At 39.6% G+C, this 19,270-nt stretch overlaps 1 protein-coding gene across 6 annotated transcripts in view; it reads right to left on the bottom strand.

Moving 5' to 3' along the window:
- The window catches only part of CNOT4 (CCR4-NOT transcription complex subunit 4), a 158,961-nt gene extending 143,633 nt beyond the window's left edge, over positions 1–15,328 (bottom strand). For 4 of the 6 annotated variants that reach the window (XM_021078769.1, XM_021078770.1, XM_021078772.1 and 1 more), the window contains exon 1: positions 15,083–15,327. The gene's annotated coding sequence lies outside the window, so the exon portion shown is untranslated. Of the gene's footprint in view, positions 1–15,082 lie in introns of all 6 variants that reach the window. The other 2 variants (XM_021078767.1, XM_021078768.1) reach the window with 1 other exon arrangement.

Raw genomic sequence — 19,270 nt, 5'->3', positions numbered from 1 at the left:
CCAATTCAACCCCTAGCCTGGGAACCTCCATATGCCTCGGGTGCAGCCCTAAAAAGCAAGAAATAATAATAATAATAAAATAAAATCTCAGAAAACTGGCTCTCCTCCAAAAATGTATCACCACCAGCATTTAAACTGATTTCCCCATTCATCCTACTCCAACGGTAAAATGATTTATTCATTCAACAAGCATATACTGAGCACCTACTACATACCAAGCACTATTCCCAGACCCTGGAACATATCAAGGAAGAAACATTCCCACCCTAGTAGATGGAGATTGACAACACATAGTATATATAACAATGAGTGGATCATATGATATGTTTGAATATAAGTATTACAGAAAAAAAAGTAAAACAATGCAAATATTAGAGGAGAGAGGTCTGGATATGAACTGTAAATAAATAGGATGGACCTTACTAAAAAGGATATCATTTGAACAAAGGTCTGTCTGAAGGAGCTGAGACAGCTTTGCGGCATTTAGAAAAGTGTTCTCCAGGCAGAGGGGACATTCAGAGGAAAGGTTCTAAGGCTTTTCCATTTAGTTCCTACTACTACTTAGCAATAATTAATTATTTTTCTATTTCTTCTCTTCTAGCATCCAATCCTACTCTCTACCTCACTGCAGTGGATAATAATAATAGCTACCATTTACCAAATGTTTATTACATATCAAGCATTGTTCTGTTTTAAAAAGATTAAATAATTTAACAGATCTATAAAATAACAAAGATCTATGAACAAAACAGATCTACATAGATCTCCATCATTTATAAGGGAGAAAGCTGAAGCACAAAAACATTAAGCAACTTTCTCCAAGATTACAGAGTTAGCAAGTGGCAGAGCCCTGATGCAGCATGTATAAGCCTTCTATACTGTTAAACTTACGAACATTCAGTACAAAGACTACCTCAAGTTTTCTCATTTCTAATAAATAAAATCTCTCATATTACACATTCATTATAATCTGACCTCTTGACATTTTCACAGTCATTACCTATCATTGAATAGTCTTTACCTACAGTCTCCACTTACCATCTTTCTTAATCCCCCATCTTCCCCCATCTGATTTATATTCCCAGTCTATGAAATTGCTCTAATGTGGTTAGTGATCATCACACTATAAACCAAAGGATTTTATTCTCATTTTCCTTGAATGCAGCACTATTATGTTAATTCTTTTTTTTCTTCTTCTTGAAATAGAAACGATACCATCGTGGATCTTATCCCTGTGACTTCTCTCCCTCTTCCTTTGTTTTCTTAGACATATTTTTCTGTCTTTCTTTCACCTCTCCAATTATTCCTTTAATAATACTGTTTTCACTTCTACCTCTTAAAGGTAGGGATTCCAAAGTTTTAGTTTCCTTTTTGCAAGTCTCTGTTACCTCAGTCTCTCTTAAGGTTCATTCATCCAATAAGTATTTATTGAACACCTACTATCTACTAGGCACTGTTTGCATCACTTTGGACAGATCAGTGATCAGAACAGACCAAAATATTTTTATATCCACATAAAATCAAATAATTCTAGGCTACCAAGGACACTCAAAACCATCTTCCCCTGGAGTTCCCTCCTTCATCCATGGCACAGTAGATTAAAGATCCAGTGTTGATTAAAGAATCACTGTGACTCTGGTTACAGCTGGGGTACAGGTTCCATTCCTGACCCAGGAACTTCTGCATGCCATGGGCATGGCCAAACAAACAAACAAAAAATTCTTCCCAAAAAATATCTCCCCGGAGTTTCCACTGTGGCACAGTGGGTTACGGATCTAAAACTGCCTCTGAATCACAGGTTCAATCCCCTGCCCGGTACAGTAGGTTAAGGATTTTGCATTGCCACAGTTGTGGCATAGGTAGCAGCTGTGGCTCAGATTTGATCCTGTCCCAGGAACTTTCATATGTCACAGGTACAGCCAAATAAATAAATAAATCTTCCCTTAAATAGTATTTTATTTTATTTTATTTATTTATTTATTTATTTATTTATTTTTTTGTCTTTTTGCTATTTCTTTGGGCCACTCCCGCGGCATATGGAGGTTCCCAGGCTAGGGGTCGAATCGGAGCTGTAGCCACCGGCCTACGCCAGAGCCACAGCAACGCGGGATCCGAGCCGCGTCTGCAACCTACACCACAGCTCACGGCAACGCCGGATCCTTAACCCACTGAGCAAGGGCAGGGACCGAACCCGCAACCTCATGGTTCCTAGTCGGATTCGTTAACCACTGCGCCACGACGGGAACTCCCCTTAAATAGTATTTTAAACACATCGCTCTCTTGACTAAAAATTTGCAATGACTGCATGACCTTTTTTTTGTTTTAAATTTTACTGGAGTAAGCTCCCTTTGATGCAGTGGGTTAAGGATCTGGCTTTGCTGCAGCTGTGGCACAGGCTACAACTGTGGTGCAGGTTTAATTCCTATCCCATGAACTTCCACATGCTGTGGATGCAGCCAAAAATAAATTGGAATACAGCTGCTTTACAGTGTGTTTAGTTTTTAAGTGTACACCAAAGTGAATCAGTTGTGTGTGTATATCTAGATATATACATATATATCCACTCTTTTTCAGATTCTTTTCTCATATAGATTACTATAGAATACTAAGTAGAGTTCCCTGTGCTATACAGCAGGTTCTTGTTAATTATCTTTTTTATATATAATACTGTATATGTATTAATTTTAAACTCCTAATTTATCCCTTTCCCCATATTTCTAAGTTTGATTTTGAGATCTATGAGTCTGTTTTGCTTTGTACATTAATTTGCATCATTTTTATTAGATTCTACATATAAATGATATCACATGATGTTTGTTTTTCTCTGACTTAGTTCACTTAGTATGATAGTCTCTAAGTGCATCCATGTTGCTGCAAATGGCATTATTTCATTCTTTTTATGGTTGAATAATATTCCACTCTACATATGTACGTACATCTGCTTTATCCATTTCTCTGTTGATGAACATTTAGGTTGTTTTCATGTCTTGGCTATCATAAATAGTGTTGCAATGAATATATCTTTTCTAATTATGGTTTTCTCCAGATAGATGCCCAGGAGTAGGACTGCTGGATCACATGGTAGTTCTATATTTAGTTTTTTGGGGGGTTGGCCACATTTGCAGCACATATAAGTTCCTGGGCCAGGGATCGAATCCAAGCCACAGCTGTGACCTATACCACAGCTGTGGCAAGGCCAGATCCTTAACCCACTGTTTCACGGTAGGAACTCCCTATATTTAATTTTTTAAGGAATCTCCATACTGTTCTTCATAGTGGTTGTTGCAATTTACATTCCCATTAACAGTGCTGGAGGGTTCCCTTTTCTCCATACCCTCTCCAGCATTTAGTGTTTGTAGACTTTTTGATGATGGCTATTCTGAATAGGGTGAGGTGATACCTTACTGTAGTTCTGACTGGCATTTTTCTAATAATTAGTGATGTTCAGCATCTTTTTATGTGCTTATTGGCCATCTATCTGTCTTCTCTGGAGAAATGTCTATTTAGATCTTCTGCCCATTGTGTGTGTGTGTGTGTGTTTTGCCTTTTCTGGGGCCCCTCCCACAGCATATGGAGGTTTCCAGGCTAGGGGTCTAATCGAAGCTGTTGCTGCCAGCCTACGCCAGAGCCACAGCAACACGGGATCAGAGCCTCGTCTGTGACCTACACCACAGCTCACAGCAATGCCAGACCCTTAACCCACTGAGCAAGGCCAGGGATCGAACCCGCAACCTCATGGTTCCTAGTCTGATTCATTAACCACTGAGCCACGACAGGAACTCCATTCTGCCCAATTTTTGATTGGGTTGTTGTTTTTTTTATATATTGAGCTGCATGAGTTGTTTGTGTATTTTGGAGATTAATCCCTTGGCAGTTGCTTCATTTGCAAATATTTTCTCCCATTCTATGGGTTGTCTTTTCATTTTGTTTATGATTGCAATGATTCCCCTCTTATTAACAACACCTAAATTTCTCTGTCTTATTTCAACACACTCTATAAATTATTTTCTATCACACTTATCCAGGTTCATTTCCCATTACTCCTTGATTCAAAAAAAAACTCCAAGTAAGTCAGTCCTTTGATTACCCCCTAAAACACATTATTGTGTTTCCAGCTGGTCAAATAACTACTGAAAACATACATCTACTACTGAGACATAAAGAAGTATACTGAATAAAAAGATAAGTTTTCAAAAATAGATGTTTTTTTATTCTTTCAAATGTATAAAGATAGCAAACAGGGCTTACTATGTGCCAAACACTATTCCAAGAACTTTACATATATTGTCATTTATTCTACATAACAATCCTAATAGCTCCATTATGGAAGCTGAGGCCAAGACTGGGTAAAGTAACCTGCCCTAGGTCTGACAAGGAGTAGGTGGTAGAGCCAAGAGTCACACTCAAATAAGTCTGATTCCATACTAAACTAGGTACACCCAGTGGAAGCAGTAAATAAAAATAGGGGGAATTTAAAGGCCTGGCACAGAAGTCTACAGGCTAATGAAAAGTATGTTCAACCATTAAAAAAAAAATCATTTAAGTTATCCCCTTACTCCAAGAGCAGTATTTCCTCTAATATAATGCCAAGTTTTTAAAATTGCAGATTAGCAGTACATAATATAAAAAGCATAATCTGGAGTTCCCGTGGTGGCGCAGTGGTTAACGAATCCGACTAGGAACCATGAGGTTGCGGGTTTGGTCCCTGGCCTTGCTCAGTGGGTTAACGATCTGGCGTTGCCATGAGCTGTGGTGTAGGTTGCAGACGCGGCTGGATCCTGCGTTGCCGTGGCTCTGGCGTAGGCCGGAGGCTACAGCTCGATTCGACCCCTAGCCTGGGAACCTCCATATGCCTCGGGAGCGGCCCAAAGAAACAGCAAAAAGACCAAAAAAAAAAAAAAAAAGCATAATCTGTAAACACAAACACATCATATATTATTCAGAGTTCTCCAATGCTGCTGAAAATATTTGCTAGGCATGACAAAAAAAAATATATATAGGGCAACACATGACTAACAAATGTTCTTTTGTTAGGATGACTACATTAAAGTACTTTACTGCTATACTTGTTTTCAATAGGATCAAATAGAATTAATACAATGCAGGGAAGGTAACTACCTTAAAAAAAGCTTTACTTTTGATGAGCAAAATTCACATAGAGGACTAGTCCAGCAGGGCAGAAAAGATTTTAGTAGAAGCAAGAAATTCCAAAAAAATTACCACTAAACATCTAACATATACCTACCACCAACTCTATGGCTAAAGGACCTTTTATTTTTTATTTATTTATTTTTCTTTTTGTTTTCTGTCCTTTTTTTAGGGCCATACCCACACATATGGAGGTTCCCAGGCTAGGGGTCTAATCGGAGCTGTCACTGCCGCCTACACCAGAGTCACAGCAATGCCAGATCTGAGCCATGTCTTTGACCTACACCACAGCTCACAGCAAGGTGGGATCCTTAACCCACTGAGCAAGGCCAGGGATCGAACCAGAAACCTCATGGTTCCTAGTCGGATTTGTTTCCGCTGCACCACAACGGGAACTCCTAAAGGACCTTTTTAGAAGTTTCTACAGAAGTTCCAAATGCAGTAAAGAAGCCAGTGCCATCAATGCCTGAGGCAAAATGCACCATAGCACTATTAGAATCTAAAGTCTTCCGCTATACTTTCTGCCTCTCCTCCCTTTTCCTAGGTTTACAATACACCTACCCTCCTAGCTACTCAAGACATCCCCAAAGCTACTCACATGAAAAGGAGTCCCTCCCAAAAACGTTTTGAATAAAAGTAAGCAAAATATTGATATTGTGAGATTAATTCAAGCTATTAAAACCTGGGAGAGGAGTTCCCGTCGTGACGCAGTGGTTAACGAATCTGACTAGGAACCATGAGGTTGCGGGTTTGGTCCCTGCCCTTGCTCAGTGGGTTAAGGATCCGGCGTTGCCGTGAGCTGTGGTGTAGGTTGCAGACACGGCTCAGATCCCGCGTTGCTGTGGCTCTGGCGTAGGCCGGTGGCTACAGCTCCGATTCGACCCCTAGCCTGGGAATCTCCATATGCCGCGGAAGCGGCCCAAGAAATAGCAAAAAGACAAAAAAAAAAACAAAAACAAAAAAACAAAAAACAAAAAAACCTGGGAGAGATTTTTGAAGTGTGGAGCCATTTTCTCCTTTCCCACCACTACCCACTGTGACATGTTTAAGTGGCTCCACACTCCAAGGCATTAAGTTAAAAGACCTTGGGGGAAAGAATGGACTGGCAGCTACCAGTGAAGATATTCTCAAATACTAAGGTTCTCCTATACTGCATATTTGCTATCTACTTCCTTGGAACATAAACTGGGAGGCAAAGAGAAGCAGCAGAGTCCTCCTCACGATTCTCCTGCATAGAGTTCCCGTTGTGGCTTATCAGGTTAAGAACTTGACAGAATGTCCCTGAGGATGTGGGTTCGATCCCAGGCCTCACTCAGTGGGTTCAGGATCCAGCACTGCCACAAGCTGTGGTATAGGTTGCAGATTCATCTTGGATCCGGTGTGGCTGTGGCTGTGGCGTAGGCCAGCAGCTGCACCTCTAACTCAACCTCTAGTTCAGGAACTTCCATATGCCACAAGAGTAGCAGTAAAAAGGGGGAAAAAAAAAGATTCTCTTGCATAAAGGGGATCTCAGTTCACTCTTAAATCCAGACCTAAAATACTAAAGGCTCTGTTAAACATACCCAAAGAGAATGCAATAGCTTTCTATCTAGTGACCATATTAGATAGCACACATAACCCGCTAAATAAAGGAAAAAGTGTCAGAAATAGCTCCGTCACACTGCCAGGATTAAAGGGGCTTTAAGATAGAGGGAATGTCAACAAAAAAAGTTATTTCTCAACAATGCACTATACTGAATTATCATCTTTATCCTTACTAGCACATACCCAAAGAGTCCATGGCATTGTGGTAGGTGATACCTTTCATAGTAATAGGTAAGAAAATGACCGGTACATTAAAATAAATTTAATTTTGAAATTTTAAGCTTGAAATGACTGCAGACTCAACTGTGAGAATTCTTAAGATCCACATGCTAAAATATTGTTGAAAGGGAATACATGCGATACTGAGGGAAGTAGGAAGAAAATAAACAGCAATACAAAACTACTCATCTACTGGCGTTCCCATCATGGTGCAGTGGAAATGAATCCTGACTAGGAACCATGAGGTTTCGGGTTTGATCCCCGGCCTCACTCACTGGGTTAAGGATCCAACGGTTGTGGTGAGCTGTGGTGTGGGTTGCAGACACTGTTCATATCTGGCGTTGCTGTGGCTGTGGTGTAGGCCGACAGCTGTAGCTCCGATTAGACCCCTAGCCTGAGAACCTCCATATGCCATGAGTGCAGTCCTCAAAAAAAAAAAAAAAAAAAAAAAAAACCCAAAACCAAAAAAAACCACAAAATTACTCATCTACTATTTACAAAGCCAGAAATAAGAAATCCACTTTTTCTCCCTGCTGTAAGGTAAAAAATGAAATTATCCTTCACAAAGCAAAGCAAGCAAGCCATCCAGAAATCACAATAGACAAAGAAAGATGGCTTAATGAAGAGTCAACAAGGCAAAACAAAGAAAAGAACTTCAAGGATCTCAGAACTTTGAAAAAAAAAATCCAAATAAAACAAATACAGTCATTAAACAGGGCTGGTTAACCAGATCTGTTTTTAATAATAACTTTACAAAACAAAGTATATAAAAGTAAATAAAATAATAAACTTTTGGGAGTTCCTACTGTGGCTCAGTGGTAATGAACTGACTAGTATCCATGAGGACTCAGGTTCAATCCCTGGCCTCACTAAGTGGATTAAAAGATCCAGTGCTGCTGTGAGTTGTGGTGAAAGTCACAGATGTGGCTTGGACCCCGAAATGCTGTGGTTGTGGCTATGACTGGCAGCTGCAGCTCTGATTCCCTAGCCTGGGAATTTCCATACTCTGCACCTGCAGCCCTGAAAAAAAAAAAAAAATGAATGAACTTTCACTTAAAAATGTCCCTACATTCTTCTTTGGCCTACTGATCTATCCTTATCCATCCTTAAGGGAGCTTGGGGCTGACAATATTAGTGCCCTACTTCAACAGAATTTTCTGTCATTCCTTCTGCTTTAATCAGGTCATTATTAAATTTTAAAGATACCCACTAATATATACTAGTTACAAGCTGTTCAAATGTACATTCCCTAATATTCCTTCTGAACGCACACACATCAGAAGCAGATGAGGCATAAATTTCTCTTTTACAAATGAAGTATGATTTATCGCATTATCATGTAATAAAGATTTTCCTTTTTTTCCAAACTCTTATTCCCCAGTGAATACATACCTAAAATTACTTGAAAAGATTGGTAGCTATTTTCTGCTGAAATTTTTTGGGATTATTATTTGAGTAATCATGCATCACTTTTGTTCCAAAACCTGGGCTCGGTTAACAAACTGCAATTTACTATCAAAGACAAATTGACTACATTTCTTCAGTTCTCATTCTCCAAAACCTTGGTGTCATTTCTGGATATAAAGGACCGAAGATAAGACAGACTCAATTAGCTGCCAAATCCTATAGAATTTCCACATCAACATCTCTCAGATGCCCCCTTACCTCAGTGGCCTACTCATTAATTTTCCCACTCAACTCAACTTGTCAAGCCCAAAATATGCTGCATAGTACCAAAAGAGAAATCCTTCTAAAGAGCACTTTCGTTATATCATCTCCTGCCCCCAACCAGCTTCTACTGGGCTCCTTACCATGTAGCAGAACAGATTCAACCTGACACTGAATACACCTCATAATCTAGCCCTATTCTAGTATACCACCTTCTCTGACACAATTCTCAGAAATTAACACTTTATTCCACTAAGATCAGACTAACAACTCTCTCACATCACGCTGGTCTCCACCAATGTGTTTGCCCCTGCTTTCATGCCCTGCCATCCTACATACTATGGAATGTATGGAATGTTCTCCTCCTGAAGATACTCTGCCTATGCACACAGTACATATTTTTTATTCAGGCCCCACTATCTCAAGGAAGCCCTACAACTTTAATATGAAAATATCCCTATACTAACATACTAGACTCAGACTTAAGTATCAAACCATTGATAATGCTAGTTATATTACTAAAGTATACCCAACAAGATAATAAACTCTTAGAAGAGGTTGGGCCATTTCCCAAAAAGTAGATCCATATAAGTACTCAAAGACGATCTGACAAATTGATTGAATAATCCCAATTTTTAAAATCAAGGATATTTTAGGTGAAAAGAGTTCTAAAACAAATGAAATAACTGTGATGATAAAGATTTGCTTCAAAATAGTCCAGGTCAAACAAGAGGGGGACAAGGAAAAAACTAAGTGGGGACATAGCTGAACCCCGACTGGCTATGAGTTGATGATCTCTGAAGTGAACTACATAGTGGTTTGTATCTACTTTTCCTTAAAATGTTTCACATAAGTTTTTTTTTTTAATACTAATAATGTCTTTACTGAATTTTTTTGGTCTTTTTAGAGCCGCAACTGTGTCATATGGAGGTTCCCAGGCTAGGGGTCCAATCCTAGCTGAAGCCGCCAGCCTATGCCACAGCCACAGAAATGCAGGAAGCAGGATCCGAGCCACGTCTCCGACCTACACCTACACAGTTCACGTCAACGCCAGATCCTTAACCCACTGAGCAAGGGCAGGGATTGAACCATGTCCTCATGGATGCTAGTCGTGTTTGCTAACTGCTGAGCCACAACAGGAACTCCCTTTACTGAATTTTAAATTGCAAAACTAAGATATATTGTTAACACTTTCCTTTACCCAACAAATACCTAGGTAGGTCCTCATTTACTGTAAGAAGAAAGATCTAATTTGACAGGGAACTTGTTAAGATTCTGATTCTAAGGACTGAAAAACATGTTTAAGAAATTTCAGATATTTGGCTTAATGACACTGTGTTTGTTTCTACTAAGGAATACTCCACCCCTTTCATATTCCAGTCTATAACTATTTTTTAAAATTCAATCACTATTTCTCTACATCATCATTCGCTAGTTCCTCCCATTAGCAGTAATATAACACCTACTATCTTTTTTTTTTTTTTTTTTTTTTTGTCTTTTTATGGCCACACCCACAACATATGGAAGTTCCTGGGCTGGGAGTCAAAATCAGAGCTGCAGTTGCCGGCCTATACCACCACCTATGTCACAACCATTGGGATTTAAGCCACAATTGTGAGCTACGCTGCAGCTTGCAGCACTGCCAGATCTTAACCCACTGGGTGAGGCCAGGGATCAAACCCACATCCTCATGGATACTAGTCGAGTTCTTAACTCACTGAGCCACAACAGGAACTTCCAACTATCTTTTTTTTTTTTTTTTTTTTTGTCTTTTGTCTCTTTAGGGCCACACCTGCGGCATATGGAGGTTCCCAGGCTAGGGGTCTAATCTGAGCTATAGCTGCAGGCCTACATCACAGCCACAGCAACACCAGATTCGAGCCTCGTCTGCGACCTATACCACAGCTCTCAGCAATGCTGGATCTTTAACCCACTGAGCAAGGGCAGGGATCAAACCTGCAATCTCATGATTCCTAGCCAGATTCATTTCCGCTGTGCCATGACGGGAACTCTGCCAACTATCTTTAAATATTGGCATTTTATTCTTCTAATTACACTTTTTTTTTTGCCTTGACTTTTTTCCCAAACTAGTGTTAGGCATACATAGAAATCAATCTGATTATTTTGATTTCCCCTTCTTATTTTCTCTAAATATTCACGAGGTGAGGTTTTAATTACCATAACAAAAAAAAAAACTGATTGTGAACAGATATCTGATATATGTAATATATACAAATAGCAATGTTTATCCCAATAGCAATACATTATCTGCCCCTCAACCAAAGCAATTAATGTTTAAAACAGGACAATTCTCTTGTATAAAGAGAGTTTAGGAATAATGAAACCATTCTCATAAAATCCTGGGTGAAAAATTAAGTCACACTCAAACTGCCTTGCACTTACTTAAAGTTTCATTTTCCTAGCAAGTAAAAGCACTCATCTTCTTTTTAGTAGCATGTAATTTCCCTCTTCTAGTAAAAGGAAAACTGCTATAGAAAAGCTAATCTAAGAGGTCAAAATAGCGCTGAAATTTCTCTACTATAAAACTATTTTATGATTTTAAAATAATAAAAGAATGTGACAAAGCCCACTGGATTAAAATTACTACACTTGAAAAAGTTTCACCACACAATCTTTTCTAATAAAGAAAGCCACAAAATAATTAGATTAAAAATAATTCTGAAAGAAGCTCTTTCAGAAAACCACTAAATATGGGATTAAAGGTCCTACTTATCTTCTTTCATTGCATCACAAAATGAGTTAACTATGACATCTTTATAACTTGTGTACCCTCAACTTTTAAGAAAAAAAAAATTACTCTTTAAAGTATCAGGGATATTGCCACATTTTAGGTAAGAATGGACCGTTGCAGATTTTTCCTAATATTCTCTGAGGTAACACAAAATCTTTAAAATCTCAAAATGTGTTAACAAGTTTTATCCAATACATGCTATTCCAGTGGGATGAAAACCATTTACAAGTTCTATTTAGATTAAGAAATCCTTTGAGAAAAAGTATGCAGTACATTCTAGTTATATACTATTTCTAGAGCACTAAAAATCTCTATAACCTATTTCCCTACTGTTTTTCTTTAGAACCAACTCAGCGGAATGTAACTTCCTTCACAAAAAGTCAGGACAATACAGAAAACTAAATGACAGAAAACTAATTGAATTTTCAGCAGAGGCTTAAGTTTTCACAAATTAAACTTCCTATGTCACTTGAATGGTCTGTAAAAATAATAACACTGCGTTCGTTAAAACAGAATAAATTGAATACGATTTGCAATCACCAAAAAGAAAAAACAAAACAAAACTGTTTTAAAGGAGGACTATAGCTTAACCTTAAAGACAAGAGTAGTGAAGGAGAAAGGGAAGATTTCTAAAATCATACTGCTTAAACTGAGAAGATTATTTTTACATTCTCTTAACACATGTAACATCGTTTTTAAAATAAAATTGCCCTAAACCAAGAGAGCTCATCCTTAAGCAGTGCCCTCTTTCTTTTACAAAGTAATGAACTGCAAGTTATCACTAGTGCTCCCATTTAGACTAAAGTTGAAGAGCATTACAAAACAATTTCTCTGCATCTTTGTCATTTGATTATAACTGTCTCATCCTAATAAAATTAAACATTTGTCAACAAACTTTATGAGAACAAATTTTATAATTCAACCTTAAGTAATTCATATGCAAAAACCTTCTTTGAGAAATAATCTATCCGTTTGAAGAATTCAACTACTGAACCTGTCAGAAAATATTCCAAACTATCAAAAAACAAAACAAAACCAAACCCCAGGAAATTATGAAGCTGCAATGTTCGTAATGTTACATCTAAAAACTTAAACCATACAAAAATATTTTGAAATCTCAGCTACCTATTTCCTATTAAAATGTCAAAGAACTTGAGCTATCTTCTTTAAATGTGTTAAAGATACCAAAGTAAATTCATTTTGACTTCAGAGTGCTGAAACCAAGAATTTGATGATTGCAGGAAAATAGTATGGAGTGAAGAAAATTACTTGAGAATGTTTTTAGTGAAGCAAAGTATCTTTACAAAAGAAAAGATGTATTAAAATCATTTCCCTCTTCTGCCAAACAGTTCTCTCCTAGAACACACTGCTTACAATTCAGCCAAGTATGACTGCCAAGGGTTTCTAAACCTGTGTGTTAGGATTATTCAAAGTGGAAAGCTTCTCCATCATTCAAAGAAAATTAAATATATTTTTTGCTTAGAGTTGAAGATCAATTGTATTAAATATATTCCTACTGATAAACTAAATATTAATAATACTTAAAAAAAATCTCAGGTTACAACTTAGGACAAGGTTTGCTATATAAATTGCTTCCAATTCTCAGAACGGTAGGAATTTATTTAGTTTCCACAATTTGAGCCTTAAGTGGCTGAAAGGAAAAATGAAGTTTCATAAACAGCTTTACTAACCTCAGCTGACACTTGATAAAACAGACCATTTATCATAATCAAGTGAATATAATGCCAAATGTAAGATTCCTCAAGTATTACAGATAAAATTGTAAAAATCACATTAATACAGTAATGCCCAAAAGTGATTAAAAAGGCAGCTATATGTATTTACATTTATACTTGAGGTATTATTACTTTCGCAAATAAGAGGTATATTGCTGCATGAGATTACTACTATGACTTTTAATATTTTTACATATATCTTAAGAACACAATGTTTATGTTTAAACTTGAGCTGTACATATCTGATCTATGTAATTCTGTTTGCTGTTCTGATAATTCTTTATTTCACAGCAGTCTGATTATAGCAAAAGCTCCCTCTTCCCATTATGCCATTAATCAGTACATCTCAATTTAGCTTTCACCAAAACAGACATCATAAGCCATTCTTGACTTCTAGTTTTCTGCTTTTTAATATAAATACTAATGACAATGAATGCCACCAAATGCACATATGTGCAGAGTTTGCCATTTCTTTTTCCAGTCTCCTTCTTTTCTATGGAAAAAATGAGCGATTTAGTTTTGAAAATCAATTTTTCTTTTGCATACACACCTAGTGGTTTTCAAGAGAAGATAATTTACTCAGATACCTACCGTCCTAGAAATATTAAAAGAAAGAACTTTCCAAATCCAAAAATATTAGGTAGATCTGATATAATCTGGAGAGGAAATTTCCACTCAAACTATAAATAAAATGTCATCAATTAAGCTGCACATCAATAAAACTCACTGAGCCAATAATCAATTCTCAATTTGGAAGGGTTCTGTAGCCCACATAAAACCTGCATATAATCAAACTACCACTGTTAATTTGCTTGCGGAGTTCACAGATAAATTTGGTTGTGTGCCAGATTTATCTTATTTTGAAATGCCTAGGCTAATATTTGTTGGTGTAATCAGAGCCCACATTAAGTGTCCTGGGGAGAGGCAATTCAGAAGAACGCTAGACAGCATGGAGAAACCGGTTCAAAATGAAAAGAGAAAGGAGGGGGAAAAAAGCCAAAAAGCAAAAACAAAAAGTCCCAACAGAGCGAATAATCCACAACCAGATCCCTGGAAACAAAACGAAGACGTTCCTCTCCGGGGCAGCCTGAATAAACGATCTTCACTCACAATGTTTAATAGTATCCTACCTCACTTCATTCACTTCCCAACTTCCTTGACTTCTCGGGGGCCAACACGGGGCATCCCTTTTTTTTTTTTTTTTTTTTTTTTTTTTTTTTTTTTCTGGAAGTGTATGTTGAAAGAATCTGTATAGCAAAGAGGGAAGGAACGGACAATACCCAAGAAAGCTGTGAAACAGGTGGGTTAGTACAAGCAGCAGCGTAATCTAGATACTTTAAGGGGCAGCTTTAAAATGACAGATGTGGTTAAAGGAAAGACTGCAAATCGGAAGAAGCTCTAAGGGTAGCAGGTAGGCTGGGGCTAAAAGCAAGCACGAGAGGGGGGCAAAGGCTAACTCCAGAGTGGTAGCAGGGAGCAAAAAACAAGCAGCAGCACGAGTGGGCAACGAGCAGTGGGATTAATGAGCAGCAGCAACACAGGTCAGAGTGGAAGTGATGGCTTTGGTCTTGGGAGACGGGGGCCACTGGGAAAGGACGTCAGAGGGGCGAAAGGGGGCTGGGAAAACAAGGAGTCCTGAGACCGAAGATTTCTTGCCCCTACAAAAATGTAGGGGAGAGCGTTGAAGACGAGCAGCCTCCTCGGCTGCCCAATTAAAGAGATTTTCGAAGCAGTCGGTGCTCGCCGCCGCGCTGCCTTCTGCCCCGCTCCCTTTTCCTGGTGGTAACTGCTGTGGCGTAGAGGGAAGAGGGAGGAAGAGGAGGAGGAGGAGGAAGACCAAGAAGGAGGAGGGTGAAGATGAGGCGGGGGGTGGGGAGAAAGGGGGGTGCGGCCTGCACAGTCCCAGCGAAGCCTCCGCTCTCTCGTAGCCGGTCAACCCCGGGTTTCCCCTAAGCCCAGCCCCGCATAGACTCACCCGCCTGCCTTGCCTCGCTTTTCCCTTAGCCGACTCCACGCGGTGCCGCGTCCTCACAAGAAACCACTGAACGAGTGTCGGGGAAAAAACTCTTCAGAACCGGGCCTGATTGCCTCAGCGAGTCCGACCTTTACGGCTGAGAGGGAGACTCTCAGCTTTCGGTGGGTTCCACAGCCAGACGGGCCACCATCTTACATTAGGGTAAGACTCCTCCGGCCTCCCGTGCGCAGGCGCACGCCGATCCGGCCAGGAGGGGCGGGGGAGGGGCGGGAGGAGCGGCCGGCGGCCGGTCCCGCAGCACCCTGGGAGTTGTAGTCCTCGGAGGGTAACCGCCCAGCTGCAAGCCGGGAATTGAAGTTCTCACTCGGAGGGCGGACCGGATCGCCTACCTCACGTGGTTGCCACACTACTGCCTTTCTCCGTGTTTTGCTTCCTTTTCGGCCCGGTGCTGCTTCTCTTGTCATTTGGTCGGCGGCCTTCGTTAGCGGTTCCGTTTCCTCGGTGTTGCTCAAATATGGGAAACCAGAACTCGCGGCGGGCGTAACCAATTTGGGGGAGCTGAGACCTTCTCTTTTCTGACCCCGCCTACCGTAGGTATTAAAGGAGGCAGGGTAGAGGCAGGTGGAAGGTAGGAGGGGCGCGGGATTTGATCTAGGGTGGGAATTGGATACTGAATTGGCATCTGCTTGTGGAAGGTGAATGTTAACTCGTTTCCCCTGTTTGTGCATTTTGGAGCCACCACCCTTGATCCGATCTTCACCATGAATCTCCAGTGAAAAGATACTCTAAATTATCCTGTATATACGTACAAGAGAACAGAAGACCCATGCGTTTACAAAAATGTGTTTCTGATTATATAAATTTGAGAACATTTTACGGATTTAGGTGCAAATTATTTTAAGTTCGATTTCCAGCTTGCACAGCTCTGCGCGCAGAGTTCACAAACCCTTCATACATCCATACATCCCAAGGAGTACAAGAATGCTCTCGCAATCCCAAAGAGCGCCGAGGAATTTTCAATCTCAAAAATCAATTTTCTGGTCCCTCCCACATGCCTCCTAGAATTCTGATGGAAGTGGCCGCTTGACGCAGTTGGTTTTGCTTGTTGCGTGAATTCTTCACCCATTCATGCAACAAATACTCAATGAGCTCCCCCTATGTGCCCAGCGCTGTTCTATACATGGGGAGGTGACAGCCAGCAAAATGACAAAATTCCTCTTCCAGGAATTCCTGTGTCTATTCTAGTGTGTGTGTGTTAAGGTGAAATAAAAGGGAAAGGAAGCAATTTTTAAGACATGATTAAAATGCATATTATACGGTAACTGATGAAAAAAATTGAACAGAAGGGGAATAGGGAAAGAGGTTGCAATTTTAAATCTGTAGACCTAATCTCATTGAGAAGACTTCATTTAATTTTTTAAAAATACGTTAGTTCTTTGTGTTTCAGTTTCTTCACTGTTAAGCCTGGAACCAGTTATTTGGTGGAAACTTAAATATATAATAAACTCACAATTTACCAAAAACTTGAAGTTGCGGAATCATGAACTCATAAGCTAGCAAGGAAACCTGGAAAGTCATTTGGATTTGCCACCTTTAGTTAACTATCTAAACATTCAATATAGGAGACATCTATTTTCTTAAATGTGTGCTTGTTCTTTTTTTGTTGGTTTTTTTCTCTTTTTTATTATTATTATTATTATTTTGGCTGCATTATTGTTATTATTCTTATTCTTCTTATTATTATTATTATTTTGGCTGCACTCGTGGCCAGGAACAGAACCTGTGCCACAGCAGTGACCTAAGCCACAGCAGTAATAACACAGGATCCTTAACCCACTGAGGCAAAAGGGAACTCTGTGTTTATTTGTTTTTTGGTTTTGGGGTTTGGGTTTTTTTTTTGTCTTTTGTCTTTTTAGGGCCACACCTGCGGCATGTGGAGGTTCCCAGGCTAGGGGTCCAATTGGAGCTACAGCTGCCAACCTACGCCACAGCCACAGCCACGCCAGATCTGAGCCACGTGAGGAACCACAAGACAATTCACAGCAACGCCAGATCCTTAACTCACTGAGCAAGGCCAGGGATTGAACCACAACCTCATGGTTCCTAGTCAGATTCATTTCCACTGCACCACAATGGGAATTCCAATGCATGCACTTTTTTTAAGAACAGTATCTTCATAATGTGTTTTATTAGCCTGTAATGAAATTCATGGATAATTTATGAATTTCATCTGCATACATGATTTTGTTTTAAATCAAAATAATGTGCTATATGATATAAAAACTACAAAGAAAGTAATTTATAATAGTGAATTCTATCTCAATATATAAATGCTCAGTCATGACTTTTCTAGAAAATGTAATCAAATTGTCATTCATTGGCACTTATAAATAAAATCTCCATGAATATGAAAGCTACAAATACCAATTGACACAGCTATAGTATTTTGGCTCTGTAGGGACAACACTAATCTATCTTCAGTGTCCACTGTAGATGCATTCCTAAAACATTGCTGTTAAAAATGTGTAAAAATTAAAAACAGCTTTGTTTTCATATGTAAAAAAAGGTCAGGTTTTGGAGTTCTTTTATGGCGCAGGGGCTTGGGGATCGGGCATTGTCACTGCTGAGGCTTGGGTCACTGCTGTGGTACAGATTTAAATCCTGGTCCAGGGATTTCCATATGCCACTGGTGTGGCCAAAAAAAACAAAAAACAAAAAAACTGTCCAGGTTTGAGGTAAAGATCACTATATACAGCTTTTTCACCTGCACTGGAGCATTTGCAAGCCTTGAGGTACAGAAAATAATTTTTCACGTAAGAAACAGTCCCATGTTTTATAGAAAGTCTGGCTTACCTGGCCCTTACCCTCTAAAGGCCAGTAGTACCTCCCAGAGTATCCAACACTAGAGGGCAATACTACACCTAGGGACAGTCATTTCTTCCTGGAGACTACCAGTGAGGCAAGGACATTTCCTAGGCCACCAACTGATTAGTGATAGAGTTACTGACCTCTCAGGCCAAAGCTATTTTTACGCTATGATACCAATTATTCATATATATCTATATATTGCATTATAATTTCATACAGATTTATTCATGTAACACATACCATTTAAAAAGGTAATTAACATTAAATTCTAGGAGTTCCCACTGTGGGGCAAAGGGATCAGCAGTGTCTTGGGAGCACTGGGAGGTAGGTTCCGTCCCTGGCCTGTCACACAGTGAGTTAAGGATCCAGCATTGCTGCAGCTGCAGCTTAGGTTGCAACTGCTGATCCCTGGCTCAGCAATTCAGTATTGCCATGGGACAGCCAAAAAGAAAAAAAAAAAGCATTAAATTCTATTACCTAGCTGCCTAATGATTCCTCAGTGTAGGACATATCATCTATTCATTTAATAAATGCTTTGCTTTTTTTGTTTTTTGGTTTTTTGGGTTTTTTTGGCCATACCCATGGCATATGGAGGTTCCCAGGCTAGGGGTTGAATCGCAGCTGCAGCTGCTGGCCTACACCACAGCAACGCTGGGTCCAAGCCACGTCTGCAACCTACACTACAGCTCAGGGCAATACCGGATCCTTAAGCCACTGAGAAAGGGCAGGGCTCAATCCCTCGTCCTCATGGTTGCTAGTCGGGTTAGTTAACCTGAGACTGCTGGATTATATGGCGACTCTATTTTGAGTTTTTTAAGGTACCTTCATACTGTTTTCCATAGGGGCTGTACCAATTTACTTTTTTTTTTTTTTTTTTTGGTCTTTTTAGAGCTGCACCCATGACATATGGAGATTCTCAGGCTAGGGGTCTAATCAGAGCTGTAGCTGCTGGCCTACACCACAGCCACAGCAATGAGACCTACACCACAGCTCACGGCAATGCCAAATCCTTGACCCACTGAGCAAGGCCAGGGATCGAACCTGAAACCTCATGATTCCTAGTCAGATTTGTTTCTGCTGCACCATGACGGGAACTCCGATAAATGCTTTTTACCTTTGAGTATTGTGCTACGTACTAGTGGTACAGCAAAACACTGCCTCCATCCTGACAGAACATGGTGCCTAGTGGAGGAGGCAGACATTAAATAATCAGACATTTAAATAAATACAGGTATATAAATATATATTTTTTTTGCCTGCACCTGTGGCATGTGAAAGTTTCCATGCTAAGGATCAAACCCAAGCCACAGCAGCAACCAG

This window comes from Sus scrofa, chromosome 18 (assembly GCF_000003025.6).
Source record: "Sus scrofa isolate TJ Tabasco breed Duroc chromosome 18, Sscrofa11.1, whole genome shotgun sequence".
NCBI classification, from domain to species: Eukaryota; Metazoa; Chordata; class Mammalia; order Artiodactyla; family Suidae; genus Sus; species Sus scrofa.
The sequence above is the reverse complement of the archived record's forward strand: the minus strand, read 5'-3'. Positions and strand labels throughout refer to the sequence as shown.